At 46.1% G+C, this 10,669-nt stretch overlaps 1 long non-coding RNA gene across 6 annotated transcripts; it reads left to right on the top strand.

Annotated features, from left to right (window-relative positions):
• The first annotated feature begins 5,933 nt into the window (after positions 1 to 5,933).
• On the top strand, positions 5,934 to 10,154 carry LOC123166704 (uncharacterized). 6 transcript variants are annotated; one of them, XR_006483668.1, is made up of 7 exons: positions 5,934 to 6,694; positions 7,543 to 7,668; positions 7,849 to 8,058; positions 8,692 to 8,769; positions 8,840 to 8,930; positions 9,038 to 9,144; positions 9,363 to 10,154. It is a non-coding gene; the product is annotated as an uncharacterized lncRNA (long non-coding RNA). The 6 variants fall into 6 exon arrangements; XR_006483667.1 differs by having other exon boundaries at positions 9,333 to 10,154; XR_006483665.1 differs by lacking the exon at positions 9,363 to 10,154 and having other exon boundaries at positions 5,934 to 6,092; positions 6,205 to 6,694; positions 9,038 to 9,294.
• The last annotated feature ends 515 nt before the right edge of the window (positions 10,155 to 10,669 follow it).

Here is a 10,669-nt window from a genome sequence, read left to right as displayed (position 1 = left end):
CTTTTGCTTCAGGCTAAATTTTCTGCCTAGAATTTGTTAGAATAAATCCGAGGCATACCGTTGATCATCCGAGGACCCAGCAATCACACGAGTATGACACCGAGATTTGTTAACGAGGTTCACCGGTATGGCTACATCCCCGGGGCCTGACTACGGGCGCTCCTCCCCGTGACACCGTCACAATACCGCACCCGGTCGCCCTGGACACCGGCACATGCCGCCGGCTTCCCCTGCGTTCCGGTGCTATTATGTTGGCATAGGTTACATCGTGTGTCTACCCCCACTATATATGAGAGGTCTAGGATACAAGTGTCCTATTAGGACACGACTCCATATCCTATGTAAACACAATACAACTACAAGTCCAACTTAACCTACCTTGTACACAATATTCGACACAACTCCAACAAACTCCACCTTGACGAATATTCTCCACCTTGACGAATATTCTCCACCACCTTGAATTCGTCAATGCGTCAAACTTCCATGTACATTGGACTTGAGCTTATCCCATGAGTACCGCTGCTACTCCAAAGACTCCATGTGACTCCACCTGCAACTTGTAGTCCCTTCTTTTCTTGACCCCAGTCAACACTCGAGCAAAATTAAGTTCCTTGTTACTCTAGTCCGTGCTCCCAACTTCCAGAGTATCCGTCAACGCCATCACACACCGATCACTGACCTGCCTGAAAGTGAACAACTCACATATTGGGTGTCACACATAAGAGTTACCTGAACTCAACATCACTACTCCTTTCTTTACTGCCTATCTGAAACTTGAAGAAATTTCACCATTGCTTGTAGTCATCCCGAGTCAAATTCGCAGTTGTCTCACCACATGTATGACCACCAGAGCCCTGGCTCGTCTCCATGTCCCGTGCTACCGCACGCCTCGCCGCTATTACCGCGTCGAGCCTCCGCTGTTCCGGTCGAGTCTGAAGGGTCGCAAACCCAGACCACTCAACCCCCACTGCAGAGTACCACCGATCATCACCGACCGATGACGAGTTTCACGCTTCCATCAGACCACTGGGCTCCAGCCCGAACTACGTGTCACTCGCTTCCTGCTGAATAGGCTTCCGACTCTCTGTGCACTTACGCCGTAGCCCCTCAATCCAGCTCCACCTTCAACATGACTCCATAGTAGATGATCAGTCCACCCCGCGCCCCGTCGACTTCAAACTCTCGTGTGCACCATCTTGAATCAACCCCGCGCCATAGTCTTGTCGAAGCCGCACAAGCCCTCGGCCTGCGCCACGTGTTTCCACGCCCAGAAGTCGGTCACCATCAGCATCACGCTCCTATGTCGTCGTTGCCGATCCCACCACCGTCTTCTGTACCAACCGACTCTCGTCGATCCGTCAGACTATCTAGTCCGACCCAGCCGAACTTGTCCGGCTACATGACACACTCGAGGCTCTCAAATCGTCTTCCGTGAATCTCCATCCATCACCTGATAATTCCATCTTAGCTGACGTGACTTCCTGCAACGCCTTCAAGCATCCCTGTTGTGCCAACAAATCTTTCACCTTTGTCTGCCATAATCCAAGGTTTTCAGTTCAACGAACTTCACCACCTCAAACCTGGAACCCGTGACGTCCTGGTTCTTCGTGCGGCTGACCTCGAGGAAAAAAAAACAAGCTTCTACACGCAATGCCCAAGTACTTCAAGCACGTGTACTAGTACTAGCAAATTTAATCAATAAACTGCCTTGGTCTTCACGTGATGGCTCCCTTGGCACAAAATTTCAATGCTGGCTATTTGCCTTTGCCTTGCCAACGCCTATGCAAGTAGGACTCCTCATGGATACGTATGCTTGATGGTCTTTTTACTTCCCGATTCGACCTGCCTCCGTCTGTGTCACAAGGACTCGGTCCTCTTTTCGTCCAAAACAAAACTCGTTTCGCTGCGTCCTAATTCCAGCCGAGTCCAGCGCCCCTACGCGGACATGCATACGCCACGGGCCGCTGCCCGATCCCGTGAGCCTCCGCCTGCACTGCCCGACGGGCCGCTAGCGAGCTAGCCGGCCATGCGAGCCGCTGCCACGCCCACGACTGCTGCTGCGATCCGCCGCCATATGCAGCCCAAACTCGCCGAGATTGCGACACTCCGACGATACGGCGCTCCGATCCAGCTCCACCCAATTGCTGTTTTCAATCTCGTCCGGAACCACGCCGCACTGGGCTGCAAACTCAGACTCGATATTTCCTCTAGATCAACAAGCCACAGCCTACGAACAACCTAGCTCATAATACCACTTATTAGAATAAATCCGAGGCATACCGTTGATCATCCGAGGACCAAGCAATCACACGAGCACGACACCGAGATTTGTTAACGAGGTTCACCGATATGGCTACATTCCCGGGGCCTGACTACGGGCGCTCCTCCCCGTGACACCGTCACAATACCGCATCCGGTCGCCCTGGACACCGGCACATGCCGCCGGCTTCCCTTGCGTTCCGGTGCTATTATGTTGGCATAGGTTACATCGTGTGTCTACCCCCACTATATATGAGAGGCCTAGGATACAAGTGTCCTATTAGGACACGACTCCATATCCTATGTAAACACAATACAACTACAAGTCCAACTGTAACCTACCTTGTACACAATATTCGACACGACTCCAACAGAATTACCCTTGAAAACATATAGGAGCCAGCAAGCAGAGAATCTTGTGCCAACAATATTTGGGAGATAATGAAAGCTTCTTTTGGGATTTTGTTTGCCAAGTCTACTCTCCAGGTATCTAGGATTTGATATCTGAACACCTTTTCCTTCCAGTAGGTTATGAATATAACTATTTATATTATGATTATGTAGTATTTGCTATTTTGTGTGAAATATGTAACCATTGGGTGATGCTGTAGTGGAAGTGTGGAACAGAGGACTCTGCCAGTGTAGAAAACGTTGATGGATTCTAAGCATAGATAGCCCTTCAGCAGAGTTGAAGTAACAAGTGGAAACAATGTGCAAAAGCTGGACAACGTCCGAGAAAGCAATTCAAAACTCTCCCCTTTTATTTTTGATAACATTACAAGCAGATGCATCTACAATAATGCACATTGTAGTGTAACTTACCATGTCATCACAGGCTGGGTAGCACAAGCATGATGCAGAAATTCAAGTGCCTTTTGCAATGTGAAGAAGAGTTAAGACTGAATATTGTCACACTTGCCTGCAGAACAATTGGAGTGTTATGATAGTAACCAAGAGCTTATTTCCCTCCAGCTATACACGTGGCCAGCTGCTCTCCACCATGACACCATGGGTGGTGCAGATGCATTCCCCAAGCTGAGGGTCTTCAAGACACAAGCAACGCTTGGCTCGTTTCAAGAGGCAGATATGCCGGTCCTTGAATCTCTTGAGTTCAACATCCTAGCACAGTCCAATGATGAGGCCATTAGCTTTGACTTTGACTTTGGTAGCCTAGCGAACCTCCCTTTGCTTCGGGAAGTCATAGTTATTTTATATGATGATGATGATAGCAGAATGAATAGTTGGGCCGAGTCTGTAGCCAAACTCCGCAAGATCCAAGTCATAGACATTGGTTCAGTTTTAGGGTGGAGAGATACCATTCATGAAGAGAGCCCTAGGAACAGTATGCCCTCTCTCCACAACTCCGTGTTCTACACATGGCTTACGGAGAACCTGGGCTGGCGGCAAGGATCAACCCCAGGCTTCTTCCGAACATGTCCCAGTTAGAACTGTATGTGTACAGTCTAGATCTGGATGAGTTTGGAAGTTTCCGAGAGCTTGTTTCCCTCCAGCTGTGGACACGTTCAGCTCTCCACCATGACACCATGGGCGATGCAGGTGCGTTCCCCAAGCTGAAGGTCTTCGAGACAGAAGCAACGGTTGGCTCGTTTCAAAAGGGAGATATGTCGGTCCTTGAATCTCTCAAATTCCACATCAGAGCACGGTCCAATGACGATGGCATTAGCTTTGACTTTGACTTTGCTAGCCTAGGGAACCTCCCTTTGCTTAAGAAAATCAAAGTCTTTGTATGGGCCCCTCCTGCGGACCACAAGAAGGCCAAGGAAACGGCAAAGCGTGCAATTGATATGCTTCGAGACCGTGTTAGTCATTATATCGAAACAAGGAATATAAATGTTTGGAATAACAGGTAACTAAGTGTATATTTATTTATTTGTTAGTGCTGATCTCCATGGGCATCTAGCCGTGTACTCACGGATCTCCTTTTTCAAGCTTTCCAGATTCCTAAACTAATTGAGCTAAGCTAGGCGTGTATCTCCACCTGCCGCAAGCAAGGTACGCACGCTCCCTATCTAACTATTTATCTGCACCTTATATTTTCTTTTCTTTCTAAACTAGATTAAATAGCAGGAATTGCCGAACGTCTGTAAAAAAATCAATTACCAATCTGCACGCACGATACATATTATCTTCATCATCATATTATACACTAGTAACCATTGATACTCCACGTATACATTTTCTGAGAGTTACTACTCCATATATGTAGGCTGGCGGCGGTGTTAATGAATCATCGCGGAGAAAGGATATATTGGGAGGCGTCCGTTTGTTTGCTCTACTTATTGTCTTTCGAAGCAAAGGAAAAAAACAAAACAAAAATCTACTTATTTTACTGTCTTTTCAAAAAAAAAATTGGCTTTGGCCAACGATGGAGGGATCTTATCAGCATCATCCTTGCCACATCCTCCTCCAGAGTGCTCCTGAACGGACGGCCGGGCCCCCCTTTCATGCATAAGTGTGGATTGCGACAGGGCGACCCCCTCTCCCCCATGTTGTTCATCCTTGCCTTGGAACCACTCCATTTGCTCCTCTCTAAGGCTACTGAGGCTGGCATTCTCTCTCCGCTCACCATCCCGACGGCGAAGCTGAGATCTAGTTTCTATGGTGATGACGCTGCAATTTTTGTCAATCCGGTTCAGCAAGAGATCACAGCCATCCAGCAGATACTTCTGGCCTTTGGAAACATTGCTGGGCTCAAAATCAACGAGGCCAAATGCGTGGCCTATCCCATACAGTGTCAGCATATCAATAGGGAGGAGCTCCTTCGATGCTTTGGGGGCACACATGGTGTTTTTCCCTGCAAGTACTTGGGACTCCCGTTGTCCACCCGAAAGCTTCGAAGAGTTGATGTTCAGCCTTTTATTGATAAGGGCGTTGCAAGATTAAAAGGCTGGCAGGGCAGACTCATGAACCGCACCGCTAGTCTTCAACTTGTCAACTCCGTTCTCACTGCCACACTAACCTTCTTCCTCACTGCCTTTGCACCGGGCAAATGGGCAATAAAAAAGTTTGACAAACTTAGAAGAAACTTCCTTTGGAACGCGGACGAAGAGGCACATGGTGGTAAATGTTTAGTCAACTGGAAGCGAATTTGTGCACCCAAAGATGTGGGCGGCCTCGGGATCAAGGACTTGGAGGCCTATAGCCGAGCCCTCCGGTTAAGGTGGCAGTGGTTTGAATGGGAACCCACGGACAGACCATGGAAAGGTGCTAGCATTCCCTGTGACTCCTCTGACCGTCAGCTTTTCGCCTCCTGCACAAAGATTACCGTGAGAAACGGGAGCAAAACATCCTTCTGGATGGATAAATGGCTTGATGGCAATGCAACAAAAGATTGTTTCCCAGCTCTCTTTGCCCTTTCTCGCTCAAAATCAAGCTCGGTCAGGCATGCTCTACATCTATACTACTATTAAAAGAGCAAACATGAGTCCACCTAAAGTCACACACAAAACTGTACATGGGATAACCGAAGCCCTCCGATTAAATCAACTTAAATAGATCCGACTGACCATATTACGTCAATGATATGTCGCTTGAATGAACGTCTGAGATCCAATGTTCTGCCTAGCAGAGGTCTGCCAATAGTCGCGCTCTGCGTACCCAATCCCTGCGGCCCCGCCCGTAACTCCATGATTTTCGGATCCTCCCCACCTTTCTTTCTCTAGGCCCCAGGTCGAGAAGAACGGATCGGCAACAACTGCCGCCGCTCCTCCATTCCCCTCCTCCTGTGTGCTGCCCTCTCATCCATCCCGAGTCGACCCCGCCTCCGGTCTCGGCCCACTCTCCTACAAGCGGCGACGACATCCTCGCCGGTCAGCCACGCCCAGCGCCTTCCTCCTCCCTTCTCTCTCCCTCTCCTCACTAATCTCTCTCCCTGTCTCCGTTGGACCTTCCCTCATGACTGCCGGCCTTCCTCCTGACTAGATCAACGACAGCGACGACCGGATCTCCCACGCTGCCATGGCTAAGACACACCGCGCGTTCGCCCCACCTCCCAGCAAACGCCGCCGCCCCTTCCCTTTCGATCCACCTCGAGTCAACCTGTCGCCACCACGCACGCAAACCACGGCGGGGGACGCGAGAGGAGGAGTTGCGGCTTCCTCTAGGCACACACGTGCCGTTGCATTTGGCCTCTCCTGGAGCGTCGGTCGCCGTCGCCGCCTGCCGCTCGGCTTCTGCCCCACGGGCGCCACGTCCAGGAACTCCCCTCCGCCACTGCCGGGTGGGTCAAAATCACTGCTATCGCCGTGTCCCGGCCCATTCCGTTCATGCTCTGACGTGATCCTGATGCGCCTGCACAAATCCTTTTCTGTACAGAGTAATGGCCATCGGATTTGGATTTTGGGAGCTTTCAATCGTGGATGCTTGTTTCCGTATGGAGTAATGACATTTTTTAACTGACGGATTGATCCATGTAATTAGGTTTCTAGCTCAATCTTTCCATATAGTTGCATCGACTTATACTGAATTCTTTAGTGTCACTGTATATAATATAAGTATTCATGTACTGTTCGAATGTCCGGTCAATGTCTGGTCTATGTACAACCCTCTAAAATTCTTTTATATCTAGACATGTCTGAAACATCATTTGTCAAGACACACTGTTAGTTAATCAATTTAGTCTGAAACATCATTTGTCAGAACACAATGGCTTGCGGGTGTTAAGATGTTAAAACAAAATTATTTGCACATGCATGCTTGTTTGTAAGTTGTAACCATAGTACCATACTGAAACGGAGCAACAACATTATGCTTAGGACATGAAACATGGACAACCCATTTTTAGTGGCAATACTTTGCGTAATCAACCAACATAGGATCACTCTGCACCAAGCAGATGGTAGTTCCGGTCTTCTAGCTGAGGAGGATACACCAAGAGAATCAACCAAGCAGAATTAAGCACCATAATTTTCTATGTACACACTTTGCTGTAAAAGAGCAAAAATCTTTGGTGTTAATACTGACAAATAGAGCAGCCTATCATGAAAATGAGACATCTTTACTGTCAAGTTTATAGTCATCAAGTGGTCCTACATTTCCTGATTGTTTGTGTGTTCCCGCTTGATTTATGTACCACAATAGATAATCTGATTCTGATTTATCCGAGGATTTGTTCCAGTTCAACTCAGCATTTTACCAACATCAGATCTCTCTGTAGTCCTTTGATCACAGTTTTATTTGCTTTTATGCATCAGGTCTATCATTTAGCATTTCTCATTCATTGCCCCTTTCAACTTATAAGCATTGAATTCATGATTGCAGGATTGTCTCCTGGTGCAATAGTCGTTCAAGCACATGCAGTTTTTGGGAGTGAAGTCAAAGAATAGCTTGGTACTTCTGTGGTTGAGATTTCAACAGAGGGATGCTGGTGCAGTAACCATATCTATGGTAAGACATATGGAGTAAAATTAAGAGTTGCTTTTGTTCTACTGAAATTTTACCCGTCTAAAGAAACTTCGTATCATATACAAAGAGGAGAAACTGCATTCTTCAGTTCCAGACATTTAACAGTGATCTGAGAGGTTTTAGCGTGGACTACAAACTAATCTCAGCTATGTCTGAATGTAGTGCAAGGAATTCTGCTTCTTGCAGCTGTAGGACCATGAGATGTCGATGCTACACGATAGGACACACCAAGGTCCCAGCCAAGTCAGTGATGTTGCCCCGACTCCCTGTTTCTTCAGCTTGAGGAAGCCCTGTGGCAGCCTGACTCTCTTCTGCCTATTGTCGTCCTATCTGACCTGCTACTAGGCAACTACTACTACTCACGTTTGATAGGTGAACCTTCTGATTCTCCCTTCCTGTTCTTCCCTTCTTGTTATCCAATTGCTCTTGATAACTGAATGATTCAATCAAATTTCATCGCAAAGCAAACTGTACCAGGCTTTTCTTCTTTCTAATGCTGTGTTAGTTCACATTAAGTTGTGAAATCCAAGTCCACACATTTAAAATTCTTGTTGTTCTAATTACACAAGTATTTTCTCATATATTTTTTCATTAACTAATGTTCATACAGAAAACCATCTCAGTAACTTGATATAGTAGTTAGTTTTGACATTAGACGCAACAACTTTGACATTGATAATTTCCTCATGTTTTTAGTAGGGCGATAAAATTTTCTAGCATTTCATTATGAGCTGCAAGCTCTGAAAACATATGTATCCGCTCCTGAATTATGCTCTGTGTGGTTTCTGAATCATACATGCTGACGTGCATTGGCAATCATTATTCAACCAAATTCCTTTTCACTGAAATAAGAACCACATAATGCTTACGATTTAATCTGGTCATCTAAACAACTAAATGGGTTAATATTATGCTTAGTATCCTTTGGCATATCTTTTGGCTTCATGCTATTGTGTTTTAGGTTGTCTGCTAATACTTTTAAGTCTTTCTTACACTCAATTTCAGATGCTATCTTGCGTACGACTGAGCAGTCTCGGCTATACTTCAACCCAGACATCAACGAAGCAAATAGCTTGATATATGGTACATTCATGATTACCAATGCCTTGCTATTTTTTTACCTTGACTAACACAAAGGTTGCAAAATGTGTAGGTTCAGGGAGCTTCGACGCTTGCTCCGACCAAAGAAGTCTTTCAAGCTAGATTTTCTTTCCATATGATACCTAGAACTGGCATTGGCTGAGGTGTTTGTAACCAATTGTATCTTGAATAATTTTTGCTCTGTTTTTCCCTCCCCCCTTATACCATACTATATTAATGAAATTTTGACCATAGAACTGTTGTTCTACAGTTTGCGGTTAAAAAAAAGAGCCAGCAAGGAGATGGAGTTTGCGAAGCACACGTTCGACCATGACAACCCCAAGCATGTGTCCCCATACCTGATGACGAGGCGACCAGGTGAATACCACTCATGAGATGTGTGAGATCTAGTGAAGAGGATAAGTAGAAGCATAGAACACATATTTGTCATTAGGGAACGCGAGGATGTTGTTGCAACATCCGGGCACATTTACTTAAAAATAAATAGATTTCAAAAGACATGTGTTATATTTGAGAGACGTGCGTTGCACGTGCACGCTTACTAGTGATGACAGATGGATGAGAGGCCTTAACAGGATGGACGGAGCTGCTGAATTGGAGGAATTCCTATGCTTATGGACGAAGGTGCAGGCAGTTAAACAGGACATCCTCGACAACATGAATGAGGACTTGATTGAATGGACTCTCACCACAAACAATGTTTACTCAGCCAAATCGGCTTATGACATCCAGTTCAAGACAAGAATCCCAAGCCCGGCCCTGGCTAATGTTTGGAAGATCAAGGCTGAAGGCAAAGTAAAAATTTTCATGTGGACGCTCTTGCAGAATCGGCTATGGACTGCTGACCGGCTCCTTCGTAGAAACTGGGATCATCATGATAGCTGCTGCAACTGTGACCAGGTTATTGAATCAGCTATACACCTCATTCTCAGATGTCCCTACGCAAAAGAAGTCTGGCACTCCTTCAGCTCCACCAACCAGCTTGTCGCTAGATATGCTCGTGAGGCCAGCTCCATTGTGGGATGGTGGGAGAAAGTGTTCTCCCATCATCGGAAGAAGGTAGAAGCTTTCCAAATTTGCACCACTTCGGTTTACATTGCCTGGAATATTTGGAACGAGAGAAATCGTCGTCTCTTTCAACATGAGAGCCTGCCTGTTCAACGGCTTTGTAACATTATTTCTGATGAAATCTGCCTCCTTAAGGAGGCATGGGAGTAGTGCTTGTAGTCAGTTTTGGCTGAGCTGAGACCTTCTCAGCCTCTAGCCTTCCTTTTTTCCTTTTCCTCTTTGCTTTCTTTGGGTTTTTTACCCCTGTACAGTATTTCCCAATACCTATAATGAAAAGGCAGAGCACCTGCCATTCCGCTCAAAAAGAAATGGAAAATGAAACCGCACAAAGCCAAAAAAAAGTGCTTTTTTTGCTATGTTTTCTTTCTTTAGAAAACAATTTTCCAAAAAAATGCTTGTTTGTTTTACTGCCTTTTGTAGTAAAAGAAAATGAAAATCACACAAAAACATTGTTTCTCCGCCTTTCGTAGTAATGGAAAAAGAAATCACACACAAAAAAATTTGTTTTGAGGGTCGAGTAGTCTGTTGCTTTCTTCATTCAGAAAAAGAATTCTAAAACAGGGTCTTGGGGTTTTGTTACCATTTATTTGTTGTGTGTCGTTTGGGTTTGTATCTTTAGGTTTTGGTTTTTGGCTTAGTGGGGTTCGATGTGTATACGGGGGTGTGTGGGGAGTGGGGGTGTAACTCCGCCTATGCTAAGATGATGGTACGCTTCATGCTGCATAGCCGGTCTCAAGCCCGGAAAAAGGAGGAGGGGCCAAACTCTGTTTATTATGAAATTGTATGACCATCTTATCTTCTTATGCTTGATTCT

This window comes from Triticum aestivum, chromosome 7D (assembly GCF_018294505.1).
Source record: "Triticum aestivum cultivar Chinese Spring chromosome 7D, IWGSC CS RefSeq v2.1, whole genome shotgun sequence".
Lineage (NCBI taxonomy): Eukaryota > Viridiplantae > Streptophyta > Magnoliopsida > Poales > Poaceae > Triticum > Triticum aestivum.
The sequence above is the reverse complement of the archived record's forward strand: the minus strand, read 5'-3'. Positions and strand labels throughout refer to the sequence as shown.